This window comes from Stenella coeruleoalba, assembly GCF_951394435.1.
Source record: "Stenella coeruleoalba genome assembly, chromosome: 4".
NCBI lineage: Eukaryota > Metazoa > Chordata > Mammalia > Artiodactyla > Delphinidae > Stenella > Stenella coeruleoalba.
The window spans coordinates 8965111-8991858 of NC_137149.1; the positions used below are offsets into that span (position 1 = coordinate 8965111).

Genomic DNA, 26748 nt, shown 5'->3' on the forward strand with positions numbered 1-26748 from the left:
GAGAACTTGCACCTCAAAATATGAGACTGAATACCAATTCAGATGTTAGAAGAAAGTACAAAATGGAAATACCATGATCCAAAGCATGAATTTTTAAGCATAAGTATGGAACAAATTATGCAGTGTAAGCAATCTGTATTGGGTTATCACTTTATTCAATGTTTCATTATTAGTTCATTCACTCAAAAACTTTTGTGGATTTATAAATTCTAGGCATCTTGCTAGGTGCCAATATACCAAATGTAGAAGAGATATGGCTTTGTCTCTTTGAATCTCATAGCTTAATGTGAAAATTATGAAATATAAATTTAATAAAAGAAATATAATGAATTAGGGAGCAAGATAAAAATATTGAATATTTTTGCCTAGGGATTAGGAAGAGAGTCCTTGCAAGGCTTCAAGAAATATGAGACATTTTACTTGACTCTTGAATGATAAATATGAGCTTGCCAAGTAGGTAAAAGAGATGGGTATTTCAGACAAAACACACTGCAAACTCTCGAAGTCATCAAAGGGTTTAAATGAAAAATAAGTGTTAATAGTTTATTATGAAAAATAGAATGTTATTAAGATCCCCACATTGAGAACAAGTTTCTCAATGAAAACTAGAACAAGTTTCTCTTTTTTGTTAAAAAAAATATACACTTAACACATGTATGCACACACACACACGTATGCATACACATGCTATTCCATTATTTGGGCATATACGCATGTATACGTGTGCCATAACTTATAGTCATTGCAAAATCACTTATTTCTGAATCTCAGCTACTTTCAAAATGAAAACTATATGATTCTCAATCTCTTCATACAAGTTTTTGGATGTCAGATTTAGAAGAGATTTTACTATCTATTAATGCAAATCAATTAATTCTGGAATCCCTTCTAAAACATCTCTGCCTCATAGCCATTTATCATGGGCTCTAACAGCTCCAATAACACAGGACCTTCTGAGACTGTTGGGAAAGACAGGAGCATTCCTGAGCAGGTTCTCACCCCCACTCAGCTGCACAAGAATGAGCCTGGGACCTGGAACACTTCCTTACCAAGAGCTTAAGAACCACACAGACTGTGCTGGGCCTATCACCTTGTGTAGCAATATTTTTCCTGTTTTAGGTTAAATGAGTGCTCTTTTGTTTCTGCTTCAAACTTATGCATCATGTGCCACCTGACCAGCCCCACTGCTATATCTGTCTTTAGCAAGTTTCCTTTCACTGCAACGTGAGAGGAATGCAAATTGCCCTGCAATGGCTACAAAAACAGACCCACTGGCCATGAGGAAATGATGCTCACTGTTGAAGCTGGTCTTGCTCCTTCTTTGCTCTTTGTAAGTAAAGCATTGTTCCATCCAGTGCTTGACTGCAGGTGTTTTCCTTGGTGGCTCGAATACCAATATTTATTGGGCAGACTGTTTAGCGTCCTCTGTTCGGATTGGTAACTGGTGTATGGTGTTTTGCTCGACAAAAACGTTACTGTTAGAAATGTTAGAAAACAACTTCTTATTTTAAGTCAAACTGTCTCCCAGTAAATTCCACATATTGTTCATATGCTGTGTTCATTACCACAACAATCAACTCCAGTCTCACTCTGTACAAAAGTAACCTAATCCCTTTTCTACATGAAAGCCCTTTGAAAATATGTATGTGCTCACTTTTAAGTCTTTACACCTAGTAAGAGTGAAATCCTATATTGAAATACTTGACATCAAATTTATTTGCCTAGATGTTCTTAGACAAATATTCATTCTCTCTCTTCCTTATTCTTACTTGTCATGTGGGAATAATAATACCTCCATCACAGATTTTTTATGATGATTAAATAAACTAAAATGTAAAAGTACTTAGGAAAATGCCTCACCTCTACTATTTTTTTTTTTTTTTTTTTTTGTGGTACGTGGGCCTCTCACTGTTGTGGCCTCTTCCATTGCGGAGCACAGGCTCCGGATGAGCAGGTTCAGTGGCCATGGCTCACGGGCCTAGCCGCTCTGCGGCATGTGGGATCTTCCCGGACCGGAGCATGAACCCATGTCCCCTGCATCGGCAGGTGGACTCTCAACCACTGCGCCACCAGGGAAACCCTCTACTATGTTCTTGATAAGCTTTGGCTATTATATTAAGAGACTAAAATCTCTTTATTATGGACTATTTTGTGGACATTGCTCTACAAACTAATGGACCTTATTTTATTAACTCCTCAAAAACTGAAAAATATTGTGCCCCTATTTATGATTTGTTAATATCAGTATCATAAAACCTAGGGAAATTCCAATAGAGTCCAACTGACTAGCAGTTCAACTCTGTCCAACAACTTACCCCCTTTAGTAAGGGGGATGAGAATAGAATGGGTAGAATGAGGACAGAACAAAGTTCTTATTTTCTATAGAGGGAAAGGGAAAGCTAAGCACCCATTTGGGGATTAAGGAGGCAGTGGGTACATTCCTTGTTCTTTAGTTCTCTTTCAGCCTAACCTACCCATGGAGTGTCCAATAAATAGACACAAATCAGCTGAGAGATTCCTGAAATTACTGCCACTGTCATGAAGTCCTAATCAGAGAAAATCATAGTTTATACCCCACATATATTAAACCAAAAAAAGGAAAGGCAGATAATATAACCATGATATACCCAACACCAGGCAGGACAGAAATGGGTTTGAGTTGAGTGACAGGACCCCTGGAAACCCAAACCAATTAGCTTTGCAAGATCATCCCTGTCATTTCATTAACATTACAATAATGCTATTACTTATTTTATGAGAAATTTTTATCCCTACTTTTTGCAGTTGGAAAAGATTTTGCCATATTTCTACTTTGTGCATGAGTTTACAGAAGTTGTCTAGGACCCCACAGAGTAAGAATATGGCTCCAGTTGTGCCCAACTTGAAAGTAAATAATTTTCTTTGAAGAGAAATGTCCTTCTTTTTCGCTGTTGTTAAGCAGGTACCTAATAACTTGTTCCTCAATGGGCTCATCGAAAATGTGAATGGAGTAAATGCTGTTTAAGAAACATTTCATGTTCAAAATAATTTGACTGTAAAACTCAATTTAGAACCATAATTTCACAGGGCAAAAAGAGGTTCCCAAGTTATCCTATAAATTGCAAATCCTATTCCCAGGTCTTTAGCTGTTATTGTGGGGTTGGAGATTTTTAGTATAGCTTTATTTAGTTTTATTTTATTCAACATGTTTTGAATCCCTTTGCAATCCCAGGTCTTGTCCTCTCAATATTCCTCTTTAATTGTGGCAAAAAGACTTAAAAAGAAGTTCTATCATCCACCATGTTCGAAATAATACAGCCTAAAGCTATTAACATTTTTTGTTGCTGAAACAAACTGAATTATATAACCCTACTGATTATTAGAATATATATAATTTGTCCACATGTTTATTTAAATTATTTAATGCCTATTGAACAATTTATGTTCCTATTGTCTCTCAGCTACCTGCTCTTGGTTCTATGTGCTAATCATTAATGCTAGGCAGAGCTAGAAGGCTGCAAATTGCATTTCTGAGGTTTCGTTGCCAATGGCTTTCATTTGAAAGAAACTCAGTATTGAAAAGGAACAAACTATTTATAGAAGCAAAAAAGATGGATAACCTCAAAGCATTATGCTAAGTGAACGATGTCAGACTCAAAGATTACATACTGCAAAATTCCATTTATGATATTCTGGAAAAGGCAAAACAATGGTGATGGAGAATAGATTAGTGATTGCTAGGGTCTGGGGGCTCACGAAGAGTTGAACTTAAAAGAAGAAGCATGAGGGGATTATAGGTAGAAGAAAACTGTCCTCTAGGATGAATGTAGATTTTGTTAATGAGAGTGGTTGTAGAGGAACAGAATTTTAAGGATGAGTTTTTGGAATTTCTGGGGTTCCTGGAATTAACTATCTAATCTGATTAGATTTAAAGAGGCTAATGAATCTATTTCCAGTAGGAAAAAGAGCACTGATAGTCAAGAGAGTTACTCAAACTATCTGTGTTTGATATTCCTAATCTACCACTCATAAGAGGCAAGAACATCTTTAGAAACTAAAGAATATAATTACTTTGGTTGGTTGCTTCTATAAAAAAAAAAAATAAACAGAAACCTGGATTAAATAGAGCCAAGAGACAAGAAGGAGGAGCTCTCACACCCTACAACCATAGCAGAGCCCAAAAGAAAGAAGAGAGACTTCCCCTTTTTGCCTGGCAAGAGCTCAGCCAGTGACAGACTGTTAGCCGACAAGTTAGCCGATAAAAAGGCACTAAACCTTGAACTCTCAATTCCTCCAATGGACTCTGTTAACTATGCCCTCCCAACTTCCTTTTCCCCTCTATAAAAGAGTTCTCCTCTCCATTTTTTGCAGAGAACTTGCACATGGCTCACCATGGTTGCAGTCCCCAAATTGCAATTCTCTGTCAATGCTGAATAAACCAATTTTTACTGTAGAAATTTTTGCTGACAGTCTATTTGTCTTAGGTCAACACTTCTAATGTTACTGAACAAAGTGGTGAAAGGAAAGGTTGAACTCAGGGTTTTGGATTCCCACCTCAAATAACCCAAAATGACCTATGAGCTTCTGGGTATGCCCTGAAAGAGAGCCTTACTTCCTGCAGCCACAAAGCTGAAATTGCTAAAAATCAAATGCAGAACCTCATCCTGTGATGGGCTGAATTATAGTACAAGTTGAATTCTCATCAATCTTCCAGTAACCAAGACTAACAAAGTCCCCAATATGGCACAGTTTTCCAGGGTGATCAGCCAGCTACCTGATGGCTGACATTACATTTGAATGCCTCCATTATGGAAGGGGCGGCATTTTATCCTTAATGAAGTAGACACACTGGAAATGGTTTTATCTTCCCTGCATGCAATGCTTCTGCCTAGACTATCAGTCTTGGACTTACAGAATGTCTTATGCACCATCATGGTATTTTGCACAATGTTGTTTCTGATCAAGGAACTCACTTCACAGCAAAAGACGTGAGGCAGTAGGCCCATGCTCATGGAACTTACTGGTCTTTCCATGTCCCCACCAACCTGAAGCAGCTGGTGGAATGGCCTTTTGAAGACTTAGTTATAGCAACTGCTAGGAGGCAATACCTTGCTGGCCTGGAACAAGGCTTGCCAGAAAACTGTATATGCTCTGAATCAGTGTCCAATATATGATGTCGTTTCCCCATAGCCAGGTTTTACAGGTCCAAAGATCAAGGGGTAGAAATGGAAGTGGTACCACTCACTATTACCCCTAGTGTCCCACTAGCAAGAGTTTTGCTTCCTGTTCCCATGTCTTTATGCTCTGCTGGCCTGGAGATCTTAGTTCCAGGGGCAGGAATGCTTCCACCAGGAGACACAAAAATGACTCACTGAACTAGAGTTTAGACTGCCTCCCGGCCACTTTGAAATCCTCCCGGCCACTTTGAAATCCTCATGCTTTCTTCTTTCCTTTTTTCCCCTTTTGGTATGGGAGTGCCTCTCCTCTGCCTGTCACAACACTATATTTTGAAAGCACATGACATGTTTGATTTCACAGATGCACAGCTGGAGAGCAATTTGCCTCTGAGTGAATTATTCCTTGAGTTTTACCCATGTCGAATTTAGATGATATTTAGATGTCTTGGACTTTACAGGTTTACAAAGGTGGAGCCCTCATGAATGAGATTAGTGTTTGTATAAAATATGCCCTAAAAAGTTCTTTGCCTCTTTCACAATGTGAGGTAACAGTGAGAATAAGGCCATCAATGAAGAATGTCTACCTTTACCAGACACCAAAACAATGGACTCCAAAAATAAGTGCCTTGGTTTTGGACTTCCCACCCTCCAGAATTGTGAGAAATAAATTTCTGTTGTTTATAAGCCAGCCAATTTATTATATTCTGTGTAGCAGCCTGAAGAAGAGACAGAATTCTGTGAATTTGTCAAAATGTACAATATTGGCCAACAACCAAAAAGTGAATTTTGTATGTAACTTCAAAATAATTATGTAAATAAAAAGTAAATTTTAAAAAGGGTAAGTAAAATCTAAGTGTTCAGCATATAGTTGTTCACTATAAAAGTCTGTTCAATCTGGTATATGTTTTAAAATGTATATCATAAAATGTTTTCAAGGAAATATAAACAAAAACAGGGAGAGAACAAGTGGAGAAAGAGAGGGGGGAAAGTGAGGACCAGGAAAGGAGGAAGGAGAAGAGAAGAGAGAAAACAATTAGAATATTATTCTAAGGGTGTCACAGATATAAGATCTATAGAATATTAAATAATTGATTGATGCTGTCTCTGTACAACAGTGTGCTTATTTTTCCTAAAATATTTCTATTTTTACTTTATTTGAGTAATTATTTCTTTAGCTCATGATGGGATTTTCTACCCAGATTCCCATTTAAGTCCTTTAAAATCTCTATGGCTGATAAGAATTGCCTCTCCCAAGGTCAACTCCCTTTACCGGGACCTGCTCATCCAATGACTGCTCAACTTAGTACAAAAATCTAGTTTCCTCATCCCAGTTTGGTATAATTCCAAATGACCATCCTCATTTCTAGGAGATCAGCTGAGATCTTCATTGAGACTATAGCATAACCCATTTTTCTGTTTTTTTTTTTTTCCCCTACTCTAGTCCTGCTCTGTCCTCTTCTATTCCTTCTACAGGTAGTGTATATAAGAACATCCCTTAATAAACTTGCTACGCACTAATCTAATCTCCATCTCAGATTCTACTTTCCTGGTAATCCAGTCTATGACAATTCTTCCCATGTTAGGAAAAAGAAAACTACTTCCTTTGTAGTGAATTCAACAATTAAACATATAGAGCTCTTCTAAAAACATTGGAAAGCAAAAGACTGAGAACATCTGAAAACCAAACAACCATCCTTTTTTCTAAATAACATAAGTATGCAAAGCCATCAATTAGTACAATTCTCAAAAGTTCTCTTAGTTCTCAAACACTTAGTTCAGTTATTGGATAAAAGGAAAAGATTTAATCAATTATCTTCAATTGCATTTATGACTTCATTATAATTTCCTTTTGAAAGAATCTGTTTTAATGCAAAACACCAGAGAATCCAGTTTTGTTGATTGTAGCCCTGGATTAATTTCCTGAGAACTCTTACAAATCTTTGAATAAAATCTGTACACTAGCTAATGTATAATATTGAAAACCTGTTTAAATTGCAATTCTAATTTTTACCAGTGCATGAAACTATTGGAATTAAAAAAAAAAAAACTGGATGAACGATTTACTTTACATTAGCAACATCTGAAGCACTCAATTTTTCTGCTAAGTAGAAAAAGATATTTCCCTTAATATTTGGATATTGGCTTATTGTAGTTGCAACATGAGCATCTACACGTGAAGACTTTTAATCTTGGAAAATGTACTGCTTGCATAATTAAGAAAGAATAAAATGTGTAATCTTTCAAAATATTCACAGTGAATTAAAACAAAAGAATGTTTACATAAAAAGTTAGTAATTCGGGTCATAAGTTGAGGTGGGATGGGGAAATAAGGAAGGGGACATAAATAAATTACTTGGGTAGAGAAGCAACAAACTCATAGAAAGAGGTGGTAACACACTGTCAGGAGATAGCTTGAGGCAAAATAGGTGAAAATCACAAAGCAGAGCCATGAAGCACAGAAAGGGAAACACAATTGTAGAGGAGTAGCAAAAGCAAAGGCTTAATAGTTATTCTGAGTGGGACATGTTGACAGCATGCTAAAAGAATTAGGATCTAATCAGTCTTAAGGCCCAAAGATGGTGCAGAAGAGGCAGAGTCAGATAAATGGAGTCTATAAAAAAAGTCAAGAGAACAAACTGATTTTGAAGGGAATATTATGTTCCTGCCAAAATCCCTTGACTCAAAAAAGGAAAGACAGATGATCCCTCCAGTTACATGACAGTTGGGTCATAATCTTCATTTTATGCATGGATAAGAATGACACTATTTTTCAGTCAGCCCATGGAAGATCTAGGAGGCTATGTATCCATCAAGGGAAGATTTGACCCTTTACTAAAGAGAAAGATGTAAAATAATAATCATAGACCATTTTTTCAGTATGTGTGTGTGTATAATTAATGAAATTGTGCTACATACAGAATATAATTTATTGTATATATGATTCATGCAATGTTCCTAAGCATTTGAATTAATGACATGACTTCTTAATTTTTCAAATGCAGTAAAAGCTCTTAACTGACTTCCTTTGAACTAACTCACCTGATGAACTGACATTCATTCACTCAATACAGTGGACTAATACCCATGGTTCAGCTCTTCTTAAATAAATCACATTTCTACTCCAATCAATTTATTTTATGCTTAGCAGTTTTAGTTGCATTTGTTCCACAATCTGTTTATCAGAGTAATCATACAGAATTGTATAATTATATTACAGTAAACATACAATAAGCTGATGGATGAAACATGAGGCTGTAAAGAATTGTTTTATAACTAAGTATAACTGTCCAGTAAATACTGCAGCACCCTATGAGAATACTTACACTAGGATCCATGAGAACATTATTATTATTACTCTCAATATTAATCTCAAAAATAAAATTTTTAAGGAAGTCATCTGTATATAGTACAAAACATGTTTAGGTCTGCTTCTTGGTAAACTTTGAGATTTGGGGAAGGTTACTTTACATCTCTGAGTCTCCATTCCATCAATCTTTACATGAGGAATGTATATTCCATATATGATTACAACATTATCTCCCTCTCCACATGCCCTTCTTAAAGTCTGACTTGATCCTCCAGCTGTGGAGGGGTGAGTTCAATGTCCTCTCTTCTTGAACCTCAGTGGATCTTTATACATAGTAAATAGAGCTTGTTTTCATATGACAAACACTAAGTTTTATTCAATGGCAGGATATATTCATCCAGACCTTGATTCACTTTGCTAAATAGATTTACAGGTATTTTATTTCCAGTTGACAAAATGTTAAAAAAAAATCATCTCAAGGATTAGCATTATTCTGATAATAAAATCTGACAAAGACTAAAAGAAAGTTCCTCATGGTCTAATCATGTGTAATGCTGGGTGATTCCAGGCTGGAAAAGTTCACCTAGAAACAGACTACATATTATACTGACATAATGGAGAAAAGCTGATCATCACATAGTTATCAGACTTTCTAGGAGATGACAACATACAAATTTAAGTTTTTGTTAATATATATAAAATATTCAAAATAGTTAATGGTAACCTTTTCTGTTTTTCTCAAAGGAACTTGTTAATAGGTTTTTAAAAATCAAAAGGATATAATTAAGTATGTGAGAAATTATCATATCAATTAAAATTACATAATTTGCACCTACCTGTCAACCTATGCTTAGGTGTATTTGACGTTGGCTTTTGGGGCAAAAATCTTTTCACCTTCTTGTGTTTTAAAAATTAATATTCAATTTACTGAAATAAATTTTAAAAACTAGAGTTTTACTATTAAATCAAAATTATAAAATCTTATTCTATATAATACTTTTCTATCTCTGAAATCACTCAGGGCTTTGCACTTAAATAATTTTATTAAGAAATTTAAACTTGATTAAGGTATGTAATATATTCAATTTTCTTCAAATACCCCAATCTAGTAAAATCATCCCAACTATTACATACATGCAGTTAATTTAGTCAATGATCATACAAAAATGGATAATCTTAGATTATCTTTAAACATTTGAATAAGTCTGGTTTCTGCTACTTCTCATAGATAATATGAGTGCATAACTTAAACATTAAATACACTTTAAATACTAATACAGATTACTGAGATCCAGAACAAAAATACTGATGGTTTGTGTTTGAGTTACTCATTCATCTTCATCTTTAATTCTAAAGACCCAAATTTAAAGACGTCCACTAACACTACATTTTCAGGGATCATTTTTATAATTTGTCACTAAGGAAACAGAAGTCACCGTTTCAGAATGATTTGGGCTAATTTCTCTATGGGCTGAAGTTTTTTTATTAAACATACTTAGCCAAGATGGCAGATCTAGAAATACACTTATTTAGCACAATTATTGTATCTTTCTGTTTAATTAACATGCCAATAGAGACTACTAATCTATTCCCTCCAAACAGGAAGGTCTCCCAGCATTCTTACCCGGGTTCAGGTTTTGCTATTACCTGCTAGCCTCCACATATATTGCTTTACCACTTCAATGGATCCAGTTAATCTATTTGCCAGATGACTATTTTGAATTAAATGTGTATTCTTCCTTTCAAGTCAAACTCTTTTCAAAACTTTTAAAATACACAGAATTTAAGGATTTATCAAGTTTTACTCTGGTTTTACACTAAATTTTTCTAAAGGAACTTCATTCACAATTCTCTTTCAATCATCCTTATTTAGAAAAAGGATATTTCAACTTTTTGTAAGAACATATAACATTACTACAGATATATACATATACATATGTGCACATGTACCCACATATATGAATACATACATATATATTATTTGTATTTGTAAGCATGCTTTTACTTCATAGAGCTAAGAGAAATATGGAGAAACAGAAGACCCCCAACATTAATGAGGACCTACTATGAACTACTCAGTTATCATTATATGTATTACTTGTCATATGCATTTTACAAATGAGGATGTGAGCCTGAGGAAATCAAGTCACTTGTTCAAAGTCACACAGTCAGCAGTTCATATGTTATTTGAATTTACATCTACAGATTTCATAGGCTATGATTTTTTCATAATAATAATGTAATTTTTGTGGGGGAAAATATAAGATGCATAAAGAGACCAGCATGCATACAGACTCAATACTGACTAAAATATAATCTGAATCAAATTATTTCTCTAATCACCAAATAGTTCACTAGGAAAATGGGAATTCATAAACATTCCTCCTTCCTATTTCAACGAGTACTGCGGGGGGAGGTTGATATTAAATGTAATCAGATGTGTTGAAAATACGTTGGATATACATTTATATTTCAAAATTCTTACTAATAATGAATTCCAAAATATTTTGATGTACATATATATATACATACATACACACATATAATGTACGTGTGTATGTATATATTCTCACATATTAAATGCTAGTATTAATATTCACCCATTTTAGGGGTTACTGAAGAAACTCTCAAAAGGACACAATAACTCCAAGGGCCATAAAAGCCTTTCAAAAACAAAACAAAACCAGGAATAATTAAAGAGGAAATAAACTACTCTCTGCATCTTTTTGTATCCTTTTATGTTTGTGAGGGTACTAGAAATAAACGGATAAATTGGCTAGGTATCTGATTTTAAATTGAATTGTTTTCAATGCTATGGGTCTTGGAAAACTTTCAAAATTTACAAATTTTCAAATTAAATGAAATTTACTTAACATGCTATAAGATGCCTTCATTAAATGTATTACCCTCTGGATCTCTGCAATGTCCTGTTATAACATTTCACTCAGACATGAAAGAAAATTTTGTTTGGCCATTGGAGGTTAAATAACTATGAAAAATATTTGATATTTAGAATGTACTGCAGCATGAATGTCATCACCATGGAAAATATAACTCCTTTAGAATTCATTTATGAGAAATTTATTGCCTTGAACATGATATTCATTCCCTTTGAGGTAAAAATATCTTTTAACAAGTGAAATACTTAAAGCAAATAACCTGAAATACCTCAGTTTAAAAAGTGTTTTGTATCCTTGGAGATTAAATTAAATAGGTTGAAACTGAATAAATAAGAGTTAATATTGTGTTTCTTTACAATGTTTCACACTGTAAGGAACACACGGTTGTGAAAAATGAAAATATTAGTGAAAGTTGTATACCTTTACTTATATCCCATAAAATCACCACTAGTATCACACTATGTACAGTATTCTATAAGTTTCTTTTTTACTTAATGACATAATGGTTCAAATTCTTAATTTACAATATCTGAATGCTACCAAATAATTCATAACAGGAAAATTAACTTAAGAGACATGTTTAAAGATTCCTGAATTATGCTTCTATTCCTACTTTGTATTTAAACTCTTCTGCTCATTTGTTCATTAATTCAATTTTAAAAATCTATTCTTGATAGATACCAATGATAAAATGGGAAAATGGGAAGCCACTAAATAGTGGAATCACATGACTTCATTTGAAGTTTAGAAAGATTACTAGGTGTGCAGTGAGAAAAATAGATTGCTGTTGAGAATCTCTATGGTAGGAAGTCCTATAAGAGGAACAATACAAAATTAGGCAAGATCATAAAATATGTGAGTAAAGATGGCAACTGAGGTGATGGATGTAAGTGAAGGGATTTGAATTAAGTTTAGGAAATAGAAGAATTCTGATGGAATATTTAACATGGGTTAGGGAAGCAAAAGATACGGTCAACAATGAGACAGGTTTTATGGGCAACTGAGTGGACAGTAAACTAAAAACACACACAAAGAAACTGATTTGTTGGGAATGAGAAAATGCAGGGTGACATCTTTTATAAAGTTTCCTGAGAACTGTCCAAATGCAGACTTCTAGTATACAATTGAATATATGACTGAATAAGAAGAGTATGCTGTAACAGGAGTCAAGGTCTCATAGCATGAAGCATTGGTCAAGAATATCTCAAATAGTGCTAATGAGAAAATGACTAAAAAAGTCCACAACTGACTAGTAACATTGAGGTCATTTTTGATTCTTGCAAAATAATTTGTTATATTGGGGGTACAGATCTCAGAATACTTTGAGCTGTGTAGTAAGTCAAGGAGACAAGGAGTATAAATAACTCTCTCAATAATTATGACTGTGAATGTGAAGAGATATTTAGTTGAAGAGAACATAGGGTAGAGTCTGTTTTTTTGTTGTTTGTTTAATGGATTGATCTATATCTCTTTAATTGTTAAAGGGAAGGCATCCCTAAAGAGAAAGAACTGATTATATATGAGAAATCTTTGGCCATGGTATGCCAGAGAAGGAAAAAAATAGGGCCCAAAACACAAATAGAAAAATTATTTCTGACATGGAGGTAATACTTCTTCTATTACAACTAGAAAAAGAATGGAAGGGATAGATTGACACACATGTATTTCACTATTATCGTAGCAGGAAACTGAATTAGGTCTCTTGTAATTGCCTTACTTAATGGGGGAGGATATACTGTTTGACAGTAAGGGAGAGGGGGTTGGGGATTTTCTGCTGATTTTTCACAGTTTAGAAGACTTGTATATGATCTTTATAATGTCCTATATATTTTTGCCTTTATCTATATATTGTCCTATATGTCTTCTAAGAGAGTGCAGAATATTTTTATTTCCATCTCTTTATAATAGAGTTTAGAAACAATTTACACCCTTAAATAGCACATTTTTTCATAGGTGTTAAGGAGCATTATACATATTCTAAAAAAAAAGTACATTAAAACCTTACAATAATAGAGGCATAAATCATAAATCAATATTTCAAATAATTCAATATGTATAACAAATACAAGCTGTTTAAGAAAACATGGCTTTATCTTTTAATTAATATAAATATTTATTCTTTTATTGCCCCAAATTAATCTGTAAATATTTTCATCCAATTTGAAACTTATCAAAAACTGTTATAATAATGTCTACAAGAATCCTTAAAAAGTCAGAGGAACATAATTTATGGTAGTGCAACAAACAAAGAGTTAAGATGGAGTCTGAAGGTTGCTGTTAGACAGTTTGTAAAACTGTCAAAAATACATGTCAGAGAGAAGAAAAAAATCCTTCTGCCTAAGTTGTCATCTGTGGCCCATTATACCAGGTACATGTATTTAGACACGTTCAATGAGCTATCATGGGATCATATCCCAAAGCCCAGTGTTGTCTGGGAATTCAAGCAGAGTGACCTGATGTACTAAGCATTCCAGTTTGGCTAATGAGCAAAATCTCAGGAAGAAAATTTGGTCTGTCAGCTCCTTGATTTTAAGTAGTGGGACCTAAGCACACATTTGCCAAGATCTCTGCAAAGCCAGGAGGCAGTCTGGGGGCACTTGATGCCACAGATACAATTATAAATAATTTGATTTAGCCTCATTAAACCTTCTAAGTGCTCTTTGCCACATTTACCTACATTAGAATAAACTAGTTCAGATATTATTTTTTGCATGTGAGTCAATGCATACGTTATATGGAGAATTATATATATGAATTATGTATATATGTATGTGTATATATTCTGTCAAGTATTTTCAGCTTTAATCTTTGCTAAGTTATAAACCAAGATAGTTTTATAGCAAGAAAAAAATAAAATTGTTCTATATAATTTGGTTCATTTTAGAGATCTGATATTCAATTTCCAGTTTGCCAGAAATCCTTAGCTACTTTACAGACAATAAATAAATGATGCCTTACTCAGTCCTGCTGAGTACTACCTGCAGGCATTATAAATGCTGTTCATATTTTTATAGAATCACTAATACTAATATTTCTACTACAGTTTTTGGATACCTGGCTATAAAGCTTATATATATATATATATATATATATATATATAAAATGGGGATAATAAAAATATACATCATATAATATTAATATATATAGAAACTGTACATATATATGATTTACACTTTATAGAAATCTTGAACATAGTATAATTTAGTATTTCCAAGTTTAATCTTTACCCCCAAGTAAATAGAGATTCATCTATTTAAATTTTTCAATGCTTGCAACTCTTCAAGTTCTACTGCTTTTCTATCATTAAAACAAACACCAATATAAATACAAAGATACATTTGTTTGTAAAATTAAATGCTTGGTATGAGAACTGTATTTATTCTATCAACCTCTTATTTTTCTTTTCTTATAGAAATTCCCCACCTTCTGTTTGTAAGTCTTAGTTGTGTACATAACTTCCCGGCTAAAGACCCTATTTCCCAGTCTCTCTTGGCCATGTGATTAAGTTCTTGCTAGTGAAATGTGAGTAGAAGCTAAATAAGTTAACTCTCAGGTTATGTGCCCTAGGCTCTCACTCTCTTTCCTCCTTCTGGGGGCCTGGAGTAAGTATGTGGTAGTGACAAAAGACTTGACTGTGTAGACAAGGACAGCACTGTGAAGCAAGGTGAAACAGCAAGATGGAAAGATTGAGACCCTTAATGAGCTGATGAAGCTACGGCTTCCTCTCTTCTGAACGGTTATGTGAGAAACAAAAAATTTCTGTCCTATTTAAAAATGTATGTTTTAAGATTCTTTACTAAAGCAACTTAAGTTGCACTCTAAATAACACATTTGGTTTCAAGGGAAAAATGGAGATAATAGGTTAGCTCAAATAATTTTCGAAGTTCTCTGGGAAATCTGAATAAATGAATTAGAGTGTTTTATGGTGATAGTTTTACTACTTTTCATGTCTTAGATAATGTCCAAGACCCTTTACATATCTGAGAAACCATGTCTGAGAAGTATATATTTATCATACTGCTTTTATTATATCTTTTTCAAAGTTTATTCTTCTTTGAGGTGAAGAGAATGTAAATTTTAATATAAGTTTTATATAATTTTAACTTTTCTCCCAAAGTTAATAAAAATTTTATTATAGTACTTACATGTCTAGTACCTAAAAACTATTTCTATTAAAAAAGAGGTATAGATAATAATTCAACTGATGAGTTAAAGTGGAATAATAAAAAATGCTCAATTAACACAAGAGAAAGCAGAAAAAGAGGAAAACAGAAACCCACAGCTAAAACCATACTTAATGGTGAGAACATAGATATTTCCCCTGTAAGACTAAGAAGAAAGCAAAAATGTCCTTTTCACCACTGCTATTTTGTTTAATACTGGAAATCCTAGTATTAAAGAGAGAAAATAAAAGTAATATAGACTGAAAAAGAAGAAATTATACAGACTTCATTTGCAGATAAAAGACTGTCTAAATAGAAAATTCCAGTAAAAGCCTAAAAAGAGCTTCTAGAGCTAATAAGAGATTACAGCAAGGTTATAGGATACCAGGTTAATATATTTTGAAATTAAAACCAAAGTACCACTTACAGCAGAACCAAACTAAAGAAAATACTCAGGTATAAAGCTAACAAAATATGTACAAGGAAAGCAGCAAAACTACATTGAAATAAATTAAAAATGATCTAAATGAATGAAGAGATATTCCGTACTAATGGATAAGAAGAGTCAATATTACTATGCAACATTTTTTCCCTAACTGATCTACAAATTTAGTGGAATCCCAATGAAAATCTCAGTGGATATCAACAAAATGATAATAAAGTTTTTTTTTTGAAGTATAGTTGATTTACAATGTTGTGTTTCAGGTATACAGCAAAGTGATTCAGTTTTATATATATATATATGCAGTTATATATATATTTATATATATTTAAATACATATTTTCAGATTCTTTTTGATTATAGGTTATTACAAGATATTGAATAGAGTTCCCTGTGCTACACAGTAAATCCTTGTTGTTTACCTATTTCATATATGGTAGGGTGATTATAAAGTTTTTATGGAAAAGAAGAAGAGCTAGGATTGGCTACACAATGTTGAAGAATAAAGAGTGAGCAGACTGACCCTACTCAACTTCAAGATTTCCTATAAAACTACAACACCGAAATGGTATGGTATTAATAAAAGAATAGACAAATAAGGAAATGGAACAGAATAGAGATGCCAGACATATAGACATACATATATGTCTATATTTATTCAACTTATCTTTGACAAAGAGCAAAAGCAATTCAATGAATAGAAGATAGCGTTTCAATAAGTGATACTGGAACAACTAAAAATCTGGTTCATTCAAAAAAAAAAAAGAATCTAGACACAGATCTTATATTTTTTGCCAAAAAAGTTAACTCCCTATGGATCATAGACCTAAATGTAAATACAGAAATATAAAATTTTGGAAAGGTAACTTAGGAGTATATCTAGGTGACTTGGATTTCACAATGACTCTTTTGATAAAACACCAAAAGCACTATCCATGAAAGAAATAACTGAAATGTTAGACTTCTCTGAAATTAAAAATTTCTACTCTGTGAAAACACTGTTAAGAGAATGAAAAGTTAAGCAACAGACAAGGGAAAATCTTTTGCAAAACACATACCTGGTAAAGGATTGATATTCAAAAGATACAAAGAACTCTTAAAGCTCAATAATAAGGACATAAACAACCTAATTAAATGGGCACAAGATCTGAACAAATACCTCACCAAAGAAAACATATGGATAGCAAATATGCATATGAAAATGTGTTCAATATCACATGTCATTATGTCATTGCAAAATAAAACAACAATAAGATATCACTACACATCTATTTGAGTGGCTGAAATCCAAAACACTGAAAACTTCAAATGGTGACAAGGATGTAGAGCAACAAGAACTTTCATTTACTGTTGGTTACAATGTAAAATGGAACAACCACTTTAGAAGATAGTTTGATAGTTTCTTCTAAAGCTAACCATAGTCCTATATGTTTCCTCAGTAGAGATACTAGACATTAACTCAGTTGAGTTAAAAAATTACCTGGACACAAATGTTTATAGAAGCTTTATTCATAATTTCCAATAAGTAGAGGCAACCAAGATGTTCATCAATAGGTGAATGAAGAAACAAACTATAGTACATCCATCAATGGAGTATTATTCAGTAATATAAAAAAAATTAGCTAACAAGCTATGAAAAGACGTAGAAGAATCTAAATACATATTCCTAAGTGAAAGAAGCCAGTCTGAAAATGCAATCAATACATATTGTATGATTCCAACAATATGACATTCTGGAAAGTCAAAACTGTAGAATTAGTAAAAACATCAGTGGTTGCCAAGGATTTAACGGGAGGGGGAGAAGGATGAACAGGGGGCACACAGAGGATTTTAGGGTGGTGAAATTATTCTCTATGATATCTTAATGGTGAAAACAGTGATTGATTTGTAAAGCCCATAGAACTCTACAACACAAAGAGTAAATCCTAATGTAAACTCTGTACTTTAGTTAATAATAATGTATAGCTTTTGGTTTACTGTTTGTAACAAATGTTCCACACCATGCAAGATATTAATTAATAATTTGGGGAATTCTGTGTGGTTGGGGTAGAGGGAGTACCAGGGAACTCACTACTTTCTCTGCAACTTTTCTGTTAAACTATCAATGTTCTAAAAACGAGAGTCAATTAAAAAATAAGCTACATGTTTTGTGAAATATTAAAATGTTTTAGTATTCTTAAATTTATTTCTTCATGTATTTGATAATTTTAGTGTTTATATGTACCTTTAAAATAATAAAAAAATTAATATTTTTATTTGACTCTACCTGGAAAATTTAATAACCCTTACTTCTCACCCACATATTGTGTGCTAAAATATTGCTTTCTTTAATTAATTTTCCTCTCCCATAATATTAATAATAGAAAATATTAAACAGAAACAATCATTTCTGAGGTTTTAAAAAATATATATGGAAGCATACTTAAGGAAGCTAACACAAAAAGAGATTCATTCCAGAATGAAATAACTACAGGATGAGATTTTGAAGCAAAATATACAAATAAAATTAAAATGTTGGATGTTGGGGAGTTCCTTGGTAGCGTAGTGGTTAGGATTCTGGGCTTTCACTGCTGTGGCCAGGGTTCAATCCCTGATTGGGGAACCAAGATCCCACAAGCCGTGTGAAGTGGCCAAGAAAAAAAAATTCTTTGGATGCTATACCTTGTTTTTAACCCAAGAGAATCCCCAGGGGAAAAAAAAATTGATGAATTTTTAAAATATTAAGTGTTTATAACTTTTAAATATGGCATTCACATGTAAAACCTCTCTCTCTGAGATGTCCTTATTCCTTCCATGGATGATGCCTCTCTCTGCACAACTATTGCCATCTTCCCTTGCCTCACCTTGGACCATGTTCTGTTGTTACCCTCTCTTTCTTTACCACTTTCAGAATCACACTTCATACTGGCTTTATTTTTTTCTTGCCTAAAATATTTTAAGGCCCGCTGTATTCTAAGTCTTTAGTATATCAGGGATGGATGGATGAAACTTTATTTGATACTTTTTTTTTTTCCCCCATGTGGATGGGTTGGGGAAGTGAAATGGGAGAAGAGGGTCCCTAAGAGTCAGGTTGAGTCACACGTACAAAGGGAATGCCAAGGACCTCTGGCTGAAAGCATCTGTATGCAAGAGATGTCAAAAGTCATTTCCAGGGCTTCCCTGGTGGCGCAGTGGTTGAGAGTCCGCCTGCCGATGCAGGGGACACGGGTTCGTGCCCCAGTCCGGGAAGATCCCACATGCCACGGAGCGGCTAGGCCCGTGAGCCATGGCTGCTGAGCCTGCACGTCCGGAGCCTGTGCTCCGCAATGGGAGAGGCCACAACAGTGAGAGGCCCGTGTACCGCAAAAAAAAAAAAAAAAAAAAAAAAAAGAAGTCATTTCCAGTGGGTGCAGGTTCAAGGAATAAAAAATTAGGCCAGGCTGGTTGCCAGTGAAGGGAACTCCTGGACTATGAACTGAAAACCCTGCATAGGGACAGTGTTTGAGTAGTTGCCTTTTTAACCTTTCCTTAGCACTGAACTTTACTCTTAGATGAAGATTTAGATTTCTCACTTTTACCTGGACATTTCTGTATAGGTGAAATACTGTCATCTATAAATTGAATCTGTCCTATTCTCCATGAACACTCACTTCTTCCCTTTCTTATCTCTCAACTCAAATATCACTCCTTAGTCATCCTTGCTAGAAAGCCAAGATTTATGATTTTTTTTCATTTTCCTGCTCTTATGTCTAAATTATATATCAGACCAATAAATCTACTATACTCTGTACTCAAAATATGCTTTTAAAAATTACTGGCAAGGAGACTTAGGGGCAGTGACTCTTTCTCATTAAAAATTACCATGTTGTTTTCCTTAATATTTAGTTGCAAGTTTTATTTGGGCAGGAACCATATAGGTTTTGCCTGCTATTGAATGCCCAGCACCAAACACAATGCCTGGCATATAGTTGGGATGCAAACCTTTCTGGAATGAATTATAAGTTAATTAAATGTTACTCAAGAGCAAAAAATAATCTCTATCCCCAACCCAAACCCTTAAGATTAATCTGGATGGCAGATATAGGAACCCCAGCTAAAAAAGTCATAATGTTACATAATTATTATTACCAGTGCCTGCAAATGTCATAGAAATTTCCTACTGAGGAAGATTAGAATTTTTTCTGTGGGTAAGGATCTGCTATAGACGGTATTTAGTTTAGCACAAACTTTAAATAACATTTAGTATTGAAAGGTAGATCTGAGGTTTAGTTTAGGAAGAGGAATAGGCAAGAATACTTACCTGCCCTGCTTATAGTGATAATGAATGAGTGGGTAGAGGCTGGCCCACAGGAAGAGGTCAGAAAAAGGCAGCAAATGGAGACTAAGAATATAGCTTTTGGAAGAAAGTCAAAACTTAAGGAGAGATGTCTTATGATAGTTTCCAAGATAAGGGATAACCAATTGGAAGAAAAAGGGTTCTAAGCTATAGTCTATGTGGTAATATTATTATATTAGCACAACTTCTACTATACAGGTTAACCTGTGTTAGCTGTATTTTAGGTAATTGAAGAAACTACCAAAAACTCAAAACCTACGTCTCTACTATGTTATAAATTTTTCTACATCCCATATAATTTAAATAATTATAAATTATATAAAAATTAATAAATTACATATCTGTATATTAAAATATATATAAGTCAAATAAAAATATGTCCTGCTGATTTAGTTATAACACACACATTTTATTAAAATCAGAAAAAAAAGTTATCTGAGAAATAGAAATTACATATGTATTAAATTTATTAAAATTAAAATTCATTAACTTCTTAAAATTTCAGGCAAAAAAACTAATTTTATTTAGAGATATTCTGAACAAACTGTTCATATTAAATATAGATAATACTGTATTAATTCATAGACAATGACCAAATGATACCAACAATTTCATTTTGGTTTTTAGACATATCCTTTGATTACTGTAATACAGCTCAGATAAATTACAAAATATCTTACTGCTAGTTTATTATGAATCATATTTACTATAATTATGTAACTGATTAAATATTGTGAATTTCATGAGTATATTTATTAAAAATTCAGGTGATAGCTGGTTAATATTATAATAATTTTACAGAAATTCCCAACAAATTCAGTTTACATTTTAAGTATTGCTATTTAAGTATTCTTTTAGAAAACAATCTCACCTATGAAACTTTCAAAATACTATGCAAATTATGACATAGAAAATGGTTACTTTTGTTAACTAAATAAAATTAAATCTACTAATCCCTCCAAAGTGTTTTAAAACCAATTATGGCTTTATCCATCTCTCTTATTATCTGTATATACATAATACTAGCTTCATAAATGTGTACTGCTAAGCACACAGAATAAATGTAAAGGGATAAAGTAATGTAATAGGAAGAAGTGAAAGAAAAACAGAGAAACCCTAAAACTGAAGGAACTAATTAAAAGTTGTGGGAGAAGAACAAAACAAAGAACGTGAGGGTTATATATAGCTTTACAATTGGCCACTTACCCACCTCTGCAGCGTGTGTAATGATTAATTCTGACTGAAGAACAAAGACTACTGGTTTGATGTGCTTAACTAGCTGAATTCCTGAGAGGGAAAAAGAACTGACAACTAAAAAGAGACTGATAATTTTAATTTTGAATAATATGAAGTTTAACTAAGTTTTAAAAGGGGCAAAACTATTAAAAAGTATATGCTTCTCTTTCGTTTTCATACTGACTTGAGAAAATACAGTGTTTTATTGTCATTAGTGCTTTGTAGCTATGATATTTACTGATTTCTCAAATTAATCTTATTACAGTTAGCCTAAATCCATTAATTGGTCTTGAATACAGACATGTTTCCTGGCCACTGTAAAAAACTAACACATTTTCACAAATATAGACAGAGGTTTTTTTCCTTTACATTTTGAAGACTGAAATTATAATGCAACTCATAATAAATATCCAAAGAAGCTCTGTAGCTACTATGTAGACGGGTATATTGTGATTTCATATCATTGTCATTATGTGTACATGTGCAAACTTAGCATTTTTAAATGGTCCAATCATCTAATTATCAACTTTGTTGAATTATTTTTATTGGAAGCAGTTTGATTTAAGCCAAGTTTCCTGTTTTAACTTAAAATATCTTCAAATGTATTATAGTGAAATTCAATACTGGACACAAAATTTCTTGACACATACTAGACAATATAAATAAAGGCAATTAGATAAACTCTAATTTTTTTTCTCTTTTTTTTGTGGTACGCGGGCCTCTCACTGCTGTGGCCTCTCCCGCTGCGGAGCACCGGCTCCGGACGCGCAGGCTCAGCGGCCATGGCTCACGGGTCCAGCCGCTCCGCGGCATGTGGGATCTTCCCGGACTGGGGCATGAAGGCGTCTCCCCTGCATCAGCAGGCGGACTCTCAACTACTGCGCCACCAGGGAAGCCCTAAAGTCTAATTTAAAATAACTAGAAGAGACAAAATATTATTTAGGTTTGTTTGGTTTGCAAGTGATAGAAATCATTATTAAAACAGAATCATTAGATATCTTTCAGAGTTAAGCTTGGGAAAATCAGGGGTACAGCTTGATCAGATATTTGAACATCTGAGAGCGTCCATTTCATTGTCTCGTTTCTGCTTTCCTGTGTAGCTGATTAATTCTGTTCTCTCTTTTCATACTTATTTCCTTTACCCCTCAATCTACTTTGAGAAAAATATGAATATCTTTTTTTTTTTTTTTTACCAGGAGGAAGAGAGTTTCAAAACATGATTTGAAGCTTAAAATCCTTAGGGATCTCTTTGGCCCATCTTAAGAGAAGTATCCAACCCTGGATCAGTCAAACGTGACAAAGGCAAGAGGGCTGTGATTAACCTTACTGAAATCAGGTACCATCCTAAGACTAATCACTATGGTGACAGTAGGCTGACATTGTAAATGTGACCATTCTTAGGTAAAGCTCATTGTTGGAGGGAGCACTTATGACAAGTGCTGGAATGAATAGATTAGCTAGTCTCATAAGTTTAAATGTATCCTGCATTTACCACGTCTCAAAACTATACTGCAACCTTAAAAATACTAATTATGATGGATCTGATGATTATTGTGATTATTATTATGGGTTATAGAAAGCAACATGCCACCAGAATAATGTAAGTAATTCCTAAGAGTTTAAAGAAATGTAGAAAAATTTTCAGATTCTGAATATGATACGGAATAGGCACAAAGTTGTACTGAGGTACCAAGGAAAGAATAGCATGTAATTTTACGGATTAATAAATGCTATTTACTAACTTCCAGAACAAGACAGCAGCGATAGGACATAATAAAATCTAACACTGGAAATGATTCAAAGGCTATAAAAACAAATTTATGAATATAATGCTGTGCTAAAACAAAACGAGGATATAGATTTTACAAGAAGCAGAAATTTAGGTTCATGCATAAGAGAAATATGCAGTTAGGAAAACACAGTGGTCATTCGGTCAGTAACGATGCTCCTATGAGACCAAGTAGGGAGCTTCTTCCTAGGTGTTGGAGCAGAAACAACACTGACTTAAGGCAAGAAACAATACTGCCATATGTGCTCTACATATAAAATTTAAAGATGCTCATCAACTGGGCCAGAAAGAAGATGTAATCACTTTTTAAAAGTTTATACAATATTTGAAAAATGAAAATCAATAAAATTTTTAAAATACTACAAAACATTTATAGAGAATAAAAATCAGTCTTATAGCTTATAATAGGTACTAACTGCATTCAGAATAAAAAAATCTGTGCATAATTATGGATATGGTAGATAATTTTTCATGTAACAGACAACAATATAAATCATTTTATAAAATAAATTTGAAAATATAAACTCTTCTACAAAATTATAGATGCAAGAAAAATTGTCGAAGACAAACTGAAATTTTTACCAAACTAATTATAACGAAAAACATTGAAATATCTGTTAAATGGCAACACCCTAAATGGTACCAGACCCAGACTGATTTGGGAATGAATTATGGCAAAACTTCAGGGAATACATATTTTAGGAAAATATAGCAGACAAGAATGAGATTAAAAGGCAATGCTATGGGCTTCCCTGGTGGCGCAGCGGTTGAGAGTCCGCCTGCCGATTCAGGGGACATGGGTTCGTGCCCCAGTCCAGGAAGATCCCACATACCATGGAGTGGCTGGGCCCATGAGCCATGGCCACTGGGCCTGCACCTCCGGAGCCTGTGCTCCGCAACGGGAGAGGCCACAACAGTGAGAGGCCCGTGTACCGGGAAAAAAAAAAAAAAAAAAAAAGGCAATGCTATGATTGCAAAATGAGGCAAACATCCTAAATCATATAGCATACCCAGTAGGATGTCAGAGAATACTATTTTGTGACTAAGTAAGACAAATCTCATGTAGCAAGGTGTTTCAGCATGAAAAAGAATATTACTGTAATTTACTAAATTAATAATTAAAGGAGAAAATGCATGTGATCATCTTTATAGAGGGATAAAATGACAAAATTCATTACAAGTTCATCATATTAATCATTGTGAACTGAAATTAAAAGTGAACCTCCTTAAATAGACAAAAGCATCTATTGTAAGCATCACACAGAAAGAATGCCTATTCTCATCCTTATTATTACATTGTAATTGTGTCCCTAGCTAACGCAGTGAGACAAGAAAAAGAAATGAGAGATAGGAAGATTTAAAAGGAAGAGTCAATGTCATTAGACTCAGCAATATAGTGTAGCTGTTAAAAGTAATCACTTAAGTCTGGAGCAAGGACTGTTAAGGACTGCTAAGATAAGGTTTCAAATCTCGTCTTTGCTATTTACTGCCAGATAACCTTGAACAATTTATTTAACATCCTTCTGCCTTTGATTACTCATCTGTAAAACAGAGGTAATAATAATAACAATAACACATACCTTGCGAGGTTCCAATGAGGACTGAAAGAGTTAGTTTACAGAAAGAACCTAGAAAAACTTTTCATTGGTAAATACTGTATAAGTTCTTAATTATATTTTTAATACTTACAGCCAATATGAACATCTACCAGGAAAGAGTTGAGAGTCAACTGACAAATGTAAATAATCAGAGATTTGAAATATTGTCAGATAGAAGTTCAAAAAACAATAGTTTTCAGAGAGCAACTTTACTAATGAAAAAAAGGACTAAATTAAAGATTCCATTAATATGTCCCAAAGTATAGTTATCCACCACTGACCTATTCCCCCTTGCAGTCTTCCCCATCAGAATAAAGAGCAATGTCAATCATCGAGTTGCTCAAGCCAACAAACTTGAAGCTGTCCTTGACTTCTTCCATACTCTACTACTTTGCATCAGTAAATACAAAATCAAACCACTTCTCTTCATCTTCAGTGCTACTACTCTAATCCAGGATAGCACAATTAATCACCAGTATTAATTCCACAGCCTCCTTACTGGTTTCTCACCTTTGACTCCTCTTCTTTATTTTATTTTCAACCAAGAAGTCAACTATACCTTTAAAAGAGAAATTAGCTCGAAATATCCTTTCTCATCTCATTCAGTCCAAATCCCAAATGCTTAAAACTTCTGAGAATTGCTTATATAATTTGGAGAACAATCCCTCTCTGATGTCATCACCTATATCTCTCTCCTTCCTGTAATCCACTGCAGGCTCACGAGAACCTTGCTATTCTTCCAACAAGCCAAGCATTTTTCTGCTTCAGAAGCTTTATACTTGCTGCTCCTTTTTTTCTAGAAATGTTGTCCTTCAGACCCTGCATAGCTTAATTTTTCACTTCAAGTTCTTGCTCAAGTATTATTAAAGATTTCCCTCATCCCCCTATATAAAATTGCAACTCCAGTCCCTCACCTGAACATTCCTTATTTAACCATAACCAGCTGTTATTTTTCTCCATAGCAGTTAAAAACATACAGCATGTTACGTGTTTTCTTGATTGTTTCTTTACTGTCTATGTCTTCCTCGTTAGAATAAACTGTGAGGTGAGCGAGTATTTTTGCTTGTTTGTATTTCTTTTACTTTTTGTTTTGATTCCCATAGTTATATCTCTAGTACCTAAAAGAGTGCCTGGCACGCATCAGGCACTCAGTAAACATTTGATTAATAAGTGAAGGAATGAATATATAAGTGAAATAAAATATAAAATGTTTAGCAATAAAACAAAAATATATAAGATTGTTATGAATAAAACTGTATGACATTGATAAGATTTTTAAAAGACGTGCGAGTTTGGAAAGGTATATGATATTCATTATATTGCAAATACTTCAGGTCTCTTTAAATTAATATATAAATTCAGTGCAAGTCCAATCACAATTTCAAAGAGATTAATCACGGACACCAACACACTGACTGTAAACAGATACAACCGTGGAAATGCTGTTTATAGCAGCAAAAATCAGAAAGCCACATAAATTATCATCACTTAGGAAATAAATAAAATGTATTATAACTAAATAACATTTAGATAGAGTAAACTAGATCTATATGCATCAACTTGAAGACAGTAAAGAAATAAAAGCGGATATATATGCATCTATACACATGCTATATCAGTTACATATCCATGATTTCAATTATCTGTAAAAGGTCATCATGCAAAAGAGGTATTTATTTTATGTGAATGTCATATTACTGATTTTTTAAAGAAACTTAGGAGTTTACAAATCAAACTTAATAATTACCTGTGAAGAGAACAATACAGAAGCTTGTCCAAATTTAGTGTACTTTATTATGACCTAAATGTGTTAAAGTCATTGAATTAATGTATGACAAATTA

General features: G+C 33.5%; 1 long non-coding RNA gene across 1 annotated transcript in view; it reads right to left on the reverse strand.

Annotated features, from left to right (window-relative positions):
• The window catches only part of LOC307185562, a 316717-nt gene that overhangs the window by 238194 nt on the left and 51775 nt on the right, over positions 1–26748 (reverse strand). The gene's annotated exons all lie outside the window — the stretch shown is intronic.